Source organism: Corvus kubaryi, unplaced genomic scaffold (assembly GCF_017639235.1).
Source record: "Corvus kubaryi isolate FWS band 111438036 unplaced genomic scaffold, C.kubaryi_AGA036_p1.0 37396, whole genome shotgun sequence".
NCBI lineage: Eukaryota > Metazoa > Chordata > Aves > Passeriformes > Corvidae > Corvus > Corvus kubaryi.
Window position 1 is genome coordinate 10,629,536 of NW_024581135.1, and position 12,456 is coordinate 10,641,991.

Here is a 12,456-nt window from a genome sequence, read left to right on the forward strand (position 1 = left end):
GGTCCCGGCTCACGGGTGCAGGTCCCGGCTCACGGGGTGCAGGTCCCGGCTCACGGGGTGCCCCCGCGGTCCGGCGGCTCCGCGCCGGGAGCGGCGAGAGCGGGCCCGGCGCTCCGGGAGGCACCAGCAGCACCTAGCGGTGACAGCCGCGCCGAGCGCCCGCTCCGCCGAGCGCCTCTCTCCGCCTCAGCCACCAGCGCCGCGGCTCTTCCCCCTGCGGAAAGGGAGTTCCTCCAGCCGCCGTGGCTCTGGAGAGGGTTATAGTTCAGCACCTCTGCGAGCAACTGAGTCATGCCACGACCTCGGCCTCCGCCAAGCCCAGAATAGGAACCCGGTACATCCTCGCCTTTGGAGACTGGAAACAAATTGTTTGATACAGATCACTTCACATGCAATGCCCTGACTTTTCCCATGACATTTGTCTCTTTTTCATAGAATTGTAACTGTAGCGCTTTTCGTCACAAGCCCTTTACTTAAAGGATTTGAGTAGTTTCCCTGTCTGGCCAGTGATTTCCCAAATGCTATACTGTGTAAAGGCATTGAGGTGTCAGGACCTGATTGTCCATGGAAATATTACAAAACTTGTATTTATGTGCACGTTTTATTAGTGAGTTTTTGAGCAATGCATGCACACTCCTGACCAACAGAACTACTCCCAGCCTTGTGGAGGAAAGAGCAAAACAGTAGCAGGGAAATGCTAGAAGATTTTAGGGTAAACAATCTTTTTTTTTTTTTAATAGAAAAGTACCATCCATTATATCTTTAAATGTTGACAGATATTTATGTAGTCTTATGCTACTTATTGTTCAGTGCCCAGTTCTGCATCTGGAAGTCTTAGGAGGAGGAAAGGTTGAAGTGTCTTCTGGAAATTACATGTGTAATTGTGGCATTTGGTGAGGTGTTCTATCCCTGAGGCTTAGATAACCAAATGACTCACTCTACAGTAAAACTGAAAAAGAAGGCAAATAGTGTCCCAGCACAGAGCACAACCTTCATTGTGTTCTGCTTTGCCCACCCAGGCTGCTGCACATCATTATTTAAAATTCAATCCACTAAATTGAAAGATATCATCCTGTATGTTAGGGAAATGGAGGGACAGTTATTTACTATTCACATGTAAATTAAGACAATATTCTAAGAAGATACTATCACAAAAAAAACTCATCTAGAGGGTAGTTTTTTTCAGTTTTAGGAAGGATGGGGAAGAAAAAAGAGGCACAGATACGATGCCACTGTGAATGGGGCAGTTTGCTCAGCACTTTCCAGACTATGCCTGACTCAAGCCTTCTTCCAGAGTTTGAGTTTTGGGCAGAATACATACCTACATTGCAACTATTTTGTATCCTTTACCTGTCCTATGCTTTCCAGTGTGTTTTAAAATGGAAGGCAGATAAAAAATGTTATGCACATAAATAATGTATTGACTGTTTCATTCAAGGTATCAAAAATGCATTGCTGCATGAGCAGATGTAGTGATATAGTTCCTTGATTAAGGAAGAACTGAGAAATTATGAACAGGCAAACAATTACATGTTGTATAATGATCATCTCGGTGGATCTATGCAGTTACTTCTCTGAAATGCGAATTGGGAGCACACCCACTGCCACCACAATTGGCTGTCATAGCACTGATGAGCCATCATACAATTACACTGTTTTTATATAGCTACAACATACTGTCAACATGAATGACAGGATCAGTTTACAGAGGGAAAATAACCCAGCCTCATTATGTATGCACACATACATATGCAAAGCCATCAGTGCAGGCCATTCTATCTGAGGATTCAGCTGATAAATAACTGAGGCTCTTATCTGGCGATTTTTAAATGTCACTAGACCAGCCCAGATGTGTTTTTATCCTTTGACTGCCGGATTGCTTGTCCATCAGCAGGGTCCATCCTATGGCTTTATGCGGTTGTCGCTAACGGCGTTCAGGCGTTGTGCATCACCGCGGGGACAGCGCGGCACATCAGCCTTCCCAAATCCACGTTTGATGCAGCCCCCCGGCCTCGCAGCGATTCCCCGCGGGCGGCCCCCGGGCAGCGGTAGGGCCGCGGAGGGACAGCGCTGCTTCTCCCGTGCGCTCCGCGCCGCGTGCGCTCCTTTCGTCGCGGATTTTCCGCCGCTGTCTGCGCTTCGGCGTGAGAAAACTGCCGCTTCCCTCCCCGGGTTCATCTCGACCCCATTAGCCCCAGGCGAACAAGGGGACATCGCAACGGGGAGACGCTGACACAGCTCCGGGCCCGAGCGAGGGGCTCAGTCACGGGCAGGAGACCGCGCTCCGCCTGGCCGGGCGGTGTGTCCGGGCGGCTGCACGGGAGCCCGGAGCCCCGCGGCGCCTCTCCGAGCCCCAGCGCAGCCGCTTCCCCGCTCTCCTCTCCCATCACAGCCACAGCAACGCAGCCGGCCCTGCCCCTTCCAGCAGGGAGGGAAGAGGCTGGATTTAAACACAAACATCGCTCCGCCGCTCGGTGGATTATTTTCGCTCTTTTCTGGTGCCTCACCTCCACCCTCAGCCCTCCCCACGCCGGCGGCACTTGAACCTGCCCGCCTGAAAAGTGTGCCATCCCCCCTCCCCGACCCCCTCCTCTCCGGGCCGGCTCCGCCAGCCCCCCTCCGCAGGGCCGGGCCGGGGAGAGCCGCTGTGCTCCGCGGGACCCCTCGCCGGCCCAGGGAGGCCGGCTGCGACCAGCGGGGAGGGCGGCGAGGGCGGCGAGGGCGATTCGCTTGCTAGAGAAATGCCCTGTTGAACTTTGAATATATTAGTTGACATCAGCGCGAGTTGGGGCTGCCAGCCCCTAGCTCCCTCCTCCTTCCCTACCTCCTCCTCCTCCGCCTCCTTCTCCTCCTCCCCTCGGTCTCCGATGGAAAGAGTTGAAGCCGTGCTGATAGGAGCCGCCTGGAAGAGACAGCGGAGCGCCCGGGAGGACTTCGGTCCCAAGTCCGGCCGCACCGCGGGGCCGCTGCCCGCCGCCGCTCGCATGGCCCGAGGCGGCACTCCCTGAGCGCCGGGCTGGGCAGACCCGCCGCTCCGCTCCCGTGCTCGCCCCGAGCCCAGCCGAGCCCAGCCGCGCCGCGCCGAGCCCAGCCCCGCCGAGCCGAGCCCAGCCGCGCCGCGGCTGCCCCCGCTCCTGCGGCAGCCGGAGCGCGATGTGCCGGTGAGCCCCGCACCGGGAGCCCGGCGGCCACCCTGTAAGCGCAGCGCGGCGGCGGCCCGGGGGGCGGGCGGCGGGACGGGCCGGGGGGCGCGCAAACTTCCCAACTTGGCGGGGTCGGGGCGAGCGGGCGGCGCTGGGAAGGGGATCCGGGGAGTTGGGAACCCCCGGGCTGCTGCGCGTCTCCAACGCCCCCGGCGCAGCACCCGGTGATGGAGGGCCGGGGGCAGCCTGCGCGGCGTGGGGGTGTGTTTGTGCCCGGCGCTCGGAGCGCCGTCCTCCTGCCCGCCGGGGAGGCAAAGGGGCTATTTTTTTTTTTGTAGCTGTGTTCGCAGTCCGGCAGCGCTGGAGAGCACGCTAGCTCGGAGGTGGCAGTGGAGGTGGGTTTTTTTCCTCCTCTCCCCGCCACCTTCCCAGCTCTTCCTAAACCCGCTGAGGGGGGCTGTGGCGGGAGCGAAGGGGTGCAGTGGTGGGAAGCCGGATAGCCTAGACGAAGGGATATTAATGATTTTTGGTTTTCAGATGGTAATTTGTCTTTGTGGTAGGGGTGGTCCATTAAATTTCAGCTCACGTCCTGATGGAGATCAAAAGCGAAGGGGAGAGGGAGAGGGAAGCAGAGAGCCTTGTGCTGCTCCTTAGCTCCTCGCATTGTTAGAAACTTATGGGGAGCGTATGGGAGGGTAGGATTTCCAGAAACAACCTTTGTCGACCCAGCACCAATATTCACACCAAAGTTGGAGACCTGTATTTTCCAGCACTACCATCTGCTCCCGATGCTGCCCAGGAGCACGCTTACTGTTACGCCTCAGCGGAAACAAAAGGTGTGCTTGCCAAGTCGGTCCTGAACCTGTCTCTTTATGGGCTTTTAGGTGGAGCACAAATATCGAGGAGTATCTATGTCCTAAAGGTTCACTGTCCTCTGTTGGCTCAGTTTAGACTCATAGATAATTTCCTGTCCTTAGAAAAGGTCTCCAAACATGGTAGATGCCAGGTCCTGTTTTGTTGGGTTTTTTTTCCCTAACTTATTTATCTATTTCTGCTTGGGGTTTACACTTCTTTTTTCCCATTTCTTTTTTCTTCAAACTATTTATGTATGGATATATATTGGTTAGGAATCGTAGTAAAGTTCCGTTTTTTGTTGTGCAAGTGTTCCCTCTCATTACAGAAAATACTTCTTCTCATAAATTATAGTCTGAGCTGCAAGAGGTTTGATGTCTTTGCCTCTGAATGGGTTCAGTGGTAGGCTAAGACCCCAAGCTGACTGCACTGTGAACAAAATAGAAACCAACTAAGCTAGAAGTTATAATGGGCTTTGATTCTTACTGCTACTTGAGATCAGTAGAGATCCCAGGTGAGCAAAGGCAAGGAGGAGGAGTAAGGGTAGCTGGAACAAACTACTCATACAGAGAAGTACTCTTTTGGTTATACATCTGATTTGTACACACCCAAGGCAGAAAACTGGTCGTAACTGCAGAGAAAGTGGCAGTGATAAGAAAAATCCTGCTGATATTTAACCAGATTTTTAACAGAGATTTAGTTTTTAAACAGATGCTTGAATCAACCATATCTTTCATTTTTTCTCCTTTTGCACTAAAACTTTTCTGATTGGATTGGATGATAAGTAGACTCTGCATTAGGCAATAGTAGGGAATCTCTGTGTTTTATGTTATGCCTCTTGCATTTTCAGTGAAGTCTAGGCAAGTTGTTCTGTTTTTCTCTCGATCTTGCTTTCTTTCCTTAAAGAGGCCAAGTTTTTGTCCTCCCCTGCTAGGGACATGCTAATCCTGAAGTCATGGGGGAGAGAGAGATCCCACCCTTCAGAATACAGATATTTGCTTTGTTCATCCCCCAGCCTGTTAGGCTGATGGAATTGGCAGTGGCTGCCCTCTGTGACCTCCCTCTCTTCCTGCAAAAAGCTGGGGCAACCAGGGAACAGAAAATGTCCAAACTCCAGCAAGTGAAAAAGCACAACCCCAGAGGACAAAAGGCTTGAACAGAGAGGTGCGGGGGACGAGGTTCTGCATAGAAAATAACTTTTAGCAAGCTGGCCTTGATCAGTTCACATTGACTGGAAGTGATGGCATGGGGATGGGTTCAGTAGGAATGTGGGTAGCCCAACAGAAGCTTGATACAAGTGGTGCAGTGGAATTTTAGTTGCTTTGCAGTAAGATGAAAAAGTTCCCAGACAAAATGGCTTTGGTCATCCACTGTGATTGCCTTTATTCTCCAGGCTGACAGCTGACCTGGGTGACCATAGCCCCAGACTATAAACTCTTTTCCTCTTACCTTGTAGTCAGTTGTAAAAGTGCTGCTCGACTTGGGGTGAGACATGATAGGGCCCTGTTGGAGGGAAAGTTCCTGGAGAGCAGGCTCACTCTGGTATTAAACATAGCTCGAACAATAGATTTCTATTTTAGTCAGGATGAATAATCATGCGAACAGACATACTAGGGTTAAATAAGACCATCTACGTGAATATATCTTCCTGAAAACAAATAGATGCCGGGCAAAGTTTCAGTGTGCAGCCGGGGCTGTTGCCTTGCTGTTCGGCAAAAGGGGGCAGTATCCAACAGTGTCAGGGAGCGATCCGCCGCTGCCGCCTCCCTGTCTCGAGCGCTGGCTGGTTCGTGCTCTATCAACTGGGATCTGGGAATTTAAGGTGTTATCCGGTAGCCCATATTCAGGTGGTTCCTTGTAAAGACATCAGAGAGGTTAATTGACTGTCTAAAAGATGCAAGATCAAAGCTGTAATTGTTTTACTTTGTGGTTGCATCACTTCCATATGCTGGTGAACGATTGGAAATTAAGGACAATGCTGTATGATTGCAAAGCTAGTTTTGTTCACCTTTAGTAGGCTAACAGCAATAACCTTACCCTGTTTTTACTGTACTGATTTTAGGGAAAGCATGATGAAGCCCTAGCTTTGGATTGCTGTTGGTATAAATGCCCTCCAAGGAATTGTCATCACTGTTTTCTGTAGTAAGAAAACCAACATTTTCTTCTCTAAATTTAACTTTCTTTGAGAACTCGTTTGTTTACAGCCTAGAGAAATATATTGATCCATCTCATAAAATATTGGTTTTAGAATGCATTTAAAAGCCTTTTCACCTTTCATTTATCTATATGCCTGGATTATTAGATTAGCATTTCTTAGTTCATTTTTTACTGGGAGCCATGGGCAATTTAACTGAGGGTCTGTCATTGGAAAGCCATGCACTGGACTCCAGCTTTGTCAGGTCTCCTAACTGTTGCCCACTGCCTTCATGAGAAGAGCTGCAGCATCAGGGGCAGACCAGTCCCAGGAGAGGGGATGTGCTGAGGAGTAGGGAGTCAGTCATTGTAATGTGAAGGTGTTCCACTGCTGGGGTAGTGCTGAGATTCAGAGTTTAGGTGCAGTCCAGTGTGAAGTTTTCAACTGGATTTGCCTTGCTGGAGATCATGCCCATGAGATCATTTCTAGTATAAAACTGAAAAAAGGAAATTTAATTACCTGCAGAGAGTGGTGGAGGCAATTCAGACTGGTTCTCTAGGGGTAAAATTCATTGGTGTTCATTGTGTAGTGGCTGTATAAGTACCAAATCACACTGAGATCACAAAGTCAGTCTTAAGTGATGAACTTTCCTTTTATGGACTGAATACTGTGAAGGTGAACTGCCTCAATTTTGGGCTGGGTCCTTGTGATTTAGTCCAGGAGACAAACCATGGCATATTGCACTATTCCTGCTGTGCCTTGAAATGGGCTGTGTCTGAGTGTTGTTGCTTCTGAGGATCAAGTCAACAGCTCTTTGTTATTGTTCTGTTACTCAAGGAAACAAAAGTCAACTCGCTGAAGGCAGTATGTCAGATAGTTTTATTGCAGGGATTGTTTCTCTTGTTTTTAGACTGCTGACTTGTCCAGTGTGCCCAGTATCACGACTTATCCCATCTCTGTCCATGGTGGCAATTTCCATTAGTTTCAGTGGGAGCTGAGTGTGAGACTGTGACAGCTCTTTGAGCCTGAAACTTGTGTGGACAGTGCTTTGCTTGCTGGAGATTATTCTTCAAGCACAGTTAACCTCAGTATTTATTTCACCGCTCTTGCTCTTCTCATTGTTGTCCAAAAAAAAAAAAAAAAATACTGCATGACAGCAGTTATTTCTTACCCCAGGCTCAAACCATGTGAGCAAAGTGCAGCAGAGCTCTGACAGCACAACTGTGACTTTCAGCACGCAGGGTCTCCTTGACTACAGCGCCGCAACTCCCAAAGTTACCTCTGCTTCAGAACTCATATAAAGCACAATTTTTTAAGGTCCACAAAAAATCACTCAAAGTGATTTTCCGAAGATGAGTATATCAGTAGTAATACTCCAGAAGCATTACTGTTATCAAAAATGTATCTACAAACCAAGTGGGTTTGTTTTGTTTCCGAATGTAATAACTTGGAGAGGTAATTTGCATGTGAAGGATGTTACCAAGTTACAAAGTATGACTCTGAATTGGTGGCAGGGCTATTCATGTGCTTGTAATTAAACAGATACCAAAGCACTGTGCTGGTTAAGGACTGGTGTGTCTTTATTTGCTTCTTAGTGAGCTCTAAATGAGACAATAAGCAAACATGCTGATTACTAGTTTTAATCTCCAAATCAATTGTGAACACCTTGGGTGTTTATAAATCATATGTGTAATTTCATTGGTGTTCAGAAAGGGGTCATTTGTGGAGAGAGCACAGAATATTTTCTTCCCAGAAGCTGCTGTGAAGGAGCTTGATCTTACAAGGTGCTGCATGTTCTTCATTGTTGTTAACATGTCTCCGGGAAACAGCACCCAGCACGACCAGACCCTGATAAACACAAACTGTAGCAGTGTCTGACCCCTGTGGCTTTGTTGAGCAGGCAAAATGCTTATGGGCTTGTTAGTCTAGATAACATACTCCCTATTAGGCTGTTGCTGCAAGTCAAATAAATTGCAGAGGGCCAGTTTCAAAGGTTTGACTTTATCCATGGTGCAGCAACACGTGGCAGCCAGGATGTAGCAACCTGCAGAGAAGAACCACAATCATCAGTTTTATTTCTGCCAAATATTGTGCTGCACTCAAAAGCTTCATCATAACTTCAGACCCATGAGGCAAACCCATTCTGTAACTGGGAATATCACGGGAGGATCTGGTGATGCTGAATGGATCCTCCAGTAGCCTTGAACCATCTGTGCTATGGAGGACATACTCTGATGCTGGATAGTCTCAGATATTAAGCAGAGATGCCATCTGCAGTCCAGCTAAGTCCTGCATAGATGATCTAAAAGCCATTTGCAGTTTAAGGGTTTGTGACTTCTGAAGTTTGTATATTTTGCAGATTGTTTGTGCCATAGTCTTCAAAAACTGTTAGCTTTTAAGACAAGCAGATGGCTTTAACAAAATATATTTGCTGGCACCTGGAACAGGTGGATCTGGAATCAATTTATGCAGTGTAATTTTTTCCACACCCCTTTTGGAATAATTTTATACCCTGGAGCCACCTAAGGTGCTTATTATGTAGCCAATAGGGAACAGCTTCTGTCTGACTACATAAGATTTTACACATCTTTTATAGCTAATGCCTAGATTGAAATGCAAAATTTAGTGCTGGGAGTGCATGTGAATTTGTGAAACTCCCTGGAGAAAATGTGGGTGCATGTATCAGTGAATGAATTATGCTTCTCCACAGACAGAGAGAGCTTTTTTTTAGTGGTAACAAATGTCCTGTGTTCAGTGTTTGTCATTTTAAAAGCAGTATTTTTCATTTCAAGTGCAAACCTTGTGTAAACCTTGTGCAGGTTACTGATGTAGAGTGAAAATGAAAAAAATAGCTTCAATTTTATTTGAAAGGATAACAGAATGAAAATTTCTTATGTGGTAGGAAAGTGTCCTGACTCAGAGATCAAATTGGTGGTTCCAAAATATGGCTGTGACAGTTATGACTAGTTTTTTGGGAAAGAAGCAGATCCTGCCTGTCTGCTCAAAGGGCAGGAAACAAACTTCCATGAGAGCTTGGCCGCATCCTCATTCTTGCAGCAGAATCAGGGACAACAAGCTTACCCAGCTGTGTGGATTCATAGTAACTTCAAAGGGGTTTTGAGTGGGTGCTGTGGAGCCATCTGCACGACCCAGCGGTAGGATTAGGTACTAAACCTGGGAATACTTTGGGGCCCGCCTCTTAAGGAAAGAGGAGTCTGACTACGGATGGCCAGTTGGGCAGGTTTAATTGCTTTGCTGTGTTGCTTGGCCACGTGGAAGTTGTTTAGCCTGCTGTTTCAACTAAAGGTTGCTTATTTATCTCCTGTGGTGCTGTTTTACAGCATATCAAAGATTAGGGGCAAAAAATAAAGCAAAAAAGGAAAGGGTAAGAAGTTTACTCTGGAAAACTCAGTTTGACAGGGTAATATAGTAAATTCAAGAATGCAGAAAGAGATGCTTTTGGAGCCTGTATATATATGTCACATGGAAGGAAAAACTGGCTAGGTCTCAAAAGTTTGTTAGAGTGATTACAGATCCCCCTGCCCTGCCTCACGTTCCTTTCTCTGCTCTCCCTTCCCAATTGAAGATGATTGTCTGCCAGAAGGAGATTTTCCGACACATGGTTTGGACAGGACAATCAGTCTATATTTATAAAACACTTAATATTTCACTCTCTGACCTTTTTTTTGGGTCCACTCCATATATGAAGGGCATTTTCATTAGAAACACAAAGCTGAGACTTAGTTTCTGCCTGTGTCCGATGTGCTCTTCCAGTCTAAGAGAGCTTAGCTTTTAGTTGTAATTGTAGCTTGTAACCACCTACTTAAAATACAAGACAACAGGCGGAGGAATATCATTAGTGGCTTGTGGTAGGATAAAGATAAATACTTACTCAACATGAGCAAAATAGGAATATGCACTGTAACCATGTGCTGTTCCAATACTGACAAAGGATGAGGTGAAGTTACACATGATATGAAAAATTTCACAGTTCCTGCTTCGTGAGGATAATCAAGTGATATAATAGTACAACTTAGCCTTATTTCCATTTTAATGTCCATGCTCAGTAGTCAGAAGTAATAATCATCAGGGACAGAAAGTGAGGCATAAAAGGACTGTGGCCTGGAGAACTTTGTACTCATCTGGTAAAGATATCATGAATAATGATGCAGATGGGTGCCAGGTAGGGTTGACAGCGACTGAAATCTGTACAAATTTAACTTTGAGGTCTGTGAAAAGCTGGTCTTACGTGACTTGCTCAAGGTCAGAGTGTGTTAGTGGCAGAGACAAGGTTACAGGCCCTGAAAACACTTACTCAAATACTTAATTCTATATGTGTAATTAAATCCTATGAATGAAATGTTTCATCTTGTTGCTTTCCTGTATCAAAGCCCTAAACTCGTGCCTTACAAGACTACGCATTTATCTCCATGCCAGACATTGCCAGTAGGTAACTTGATCATGCAAATCCTTTACTCATCTAAACAGTTCAGTGTAAGTTAGTGTGACTACAGTTTGAGAAAATGAGTGCCCTGCTTGCGTGTGCACTATTGATCCCAACATTTTCAAGATGAACCAGGGATTAATCCTCTATTTTGCATTTTCATATGCATACCAGACATGCGTCTATACAGGTTGAAATAAAACAAAAACAAGTGATTAACATCTTTAAAATTTAACATTTCCCCCCTTAACCAACAGAAATTGTTCCCAAGAGAGTAATTTACTATATACTTTCTGTATTTGCCTAGGACTGTACATCAGGAATACAAAACATGATTTTGCTAATGCTATGTGTTCCCTCTAATGAGTCTTTGAAATATTAAACCAGCTTATATTTGGAATGAGTTTTGCACACCTCCTTGTCTATGGTAGCTTTGCAAATCCAGGCTTCACTGTTTTGCCTCAGAGAATTATGAGTTTATTATACTCCTGGAATGCTAATAGCACTTCATTTTTCCCCTAAATTTCTTCTTCATATTTATTTATTGATTCTTCATTTGAGCACAGTTTCACAGATAATGATGGCACTACTGAGAATAGCTAGTGTGAGTTAATTTTAAGAAGGCTGAAGTTACAATGCCGTCCTTTTTTGCCAAAAATTTCTCTGCAAAATTCATAAGCCAAGGCATCCAAAATGCTAAATTAGTTAAGATGATTGGATAAGATTACTGCCAGTGCTATATTTCATTCCTGGTTTCATCAAAACAAAGCACATCAAGGCTGACAAGTCTAAATTGAATTTTTCATTGAAAACTCATGGGTAGATTTGAGGATGATGTGCTTTGGGCAAGCAGTCTTTGGTCATTTGGTCTTTACTCAAATGGAGTCCTCACACTGACCTGTGAGAGAACCCATGTGAACAGGGTTTTTAGCATTTTACCCTTTAGCTTGCATTTTACTTTTGATTCCTGGGATTCTTCCCCATCTGGTTCCTCCTCCCATGGTGGTAGACTCCAGAAAGGTGCTTCCAGTCATTTTTTCTGCCTTCCCTGAAGGCACAGAACTTCCCTGAGGCGATTCATGTTCAAGCTGGTCAACCGTTCTAAACAAACATCCAATTTTGATTTAAATATTCAAGAAGGAAGAGAACATCGTGCAGTTCTTGGTTAAGTGTTTAAAATTCAGCAACTCTTGTGATTATGTTGCCTCTTAGTTGCTAGGTTCTTGGTCCTGTTATGCTCTTATCCAAAGAGGAGAGCATCACATTTTCTTGCTGTGGAAGTACTCATAAACTGCAGTCAAGTCATCTCTTCATTTTTCTGTGATATTTCAGTATGATACTGGATTTTCCAATGTTTTTTCAACCATTATTGCTTGATGGTTCTTCTCTGAAGTTCCTAAGCATGCTACTGGCCAAAGAAGACAGTAGTACTGACAGCTACAAAGGTTTGGGAGAACTGGAACAGCAGAGGTTGTAGAGCAGAACCTAGCAGATAGACAGCAGGAGGTAAGGACTGTAAAGCTGGAAGGCAGAAAAAAGGGATAGCAGTATAGGAAGCCCTCGGCATGAGGAGCCTGGTGTGTTACAAGCCTGATGAAGAACTGGAGTAGCTGCAGTGGTAAAAGGCAACAGCAGGTTTTGACTGGCAGAGGAGGATGGCTTGGAGCTGGGTGGGAATTGCAGCAGCAGCACTGCTTGTAAATGAGAGCAGTATTGTATCAAGGGAACTCTGTAGGGAAATGTCAAAAACATCTGTTTGCACTTTGCCTGGGCATAACCAGAGTCTCATTCAGGAGCACTATGATGCAGGCAAGGAGAAAAGAGACACTTTAAACTAACTGAGGGCAGAGTTCAGGTAAAATTTCTAGTGACGAAGACATTCC

At 46.1% G+C, this 12,456-nt stretch overlaps 1 protein-coding gene across 4 annotated transcripts in view; it reads left to right on the top strand.

The window, feature by feature from the left end:
- Positions 1 to 3,043: 3,043 nt before the first annotated feature.
- SEMA5B (semaphorin 5B) overlaps positions 3,044 to 12,456 on the top strand; it is a 271,422-nt gene continuing 262,009 nt past the window's right edge. For 3 of the 4 annotated variants that reach the window (XM_042040534.1, XM_042040538.1, XM_042040539.1), the window contains exon 1: positions 3,044 to 3,195. The gene's annotated coding sequence lies outside the window, so the exon portion shown is untranslated. The remainder of the gene's footprint in view (positions 3,196 to 12,456) is intronic. The other variant, XM_042040535.1, reaches the window with a different exon arrangement.